This window comes from Oncorhynchus nerka, linkage group LG27 (assembly GCF_034236695.1).
Source record: "Oncorhynchus nerka isolate Pitt River linkage group LG27, Oner_Uvic_2.0, whole genome shotgun sequence".
Taxonomy (NCBI): Eukaryota; Metazoa; Chordata; class Actinopteri; order Salmoniformes; family Salmonidae; genus Oncorhynchus; species Oncorhynchus nerka.
In genome coordinates this window covers 105,975,783-105,976,237 of record NC_088422.1, presented here as the reverse complement: position 1 = coordinate 105,976,237, position 455 = coordinate 105,975,783, and positions in this window count along the sequence as shown.

Here is a 455-nt window from a genome sequence, read left to right as displayed (position 1 = left end):
AGGCTACAGAGAGGTCACTGTCCCACAGGCTACAGAGAGGTCACTGTCCCACAGGTTACAGAGAGGTCACTGTCCCACAGGCTACAGAGAGGTCACTGTCCCACCTGCACAGAGAGGTCAGGTTACAGAGAGGGTCACTGTCCCCACAGAGAGGTCACTGTCCCACAGGCTACAGAGAGGTCACTGTCCCACAGGCTACAGAGAGGTCACTGTCCCACAGAGAGGTCACTGTCCCACAGGAGAGGTCACTGTCCCACAGGCTACAGAGAGGTCACTGTCCCACAGGCTACAGAGGTCACTGTCCCACAGGCTACAGAGAGGTCACTGTCCCACAGGTTACAGAGAGGTCACTGTCCCACAGGCTACAGAGAGGTCACTGTCCCACAGGCTACAGAGAGGTCACTGTCCCACAGGCTACAGAGGAGGTCAGAGAGGTCACTGTCCCACAGGCTACA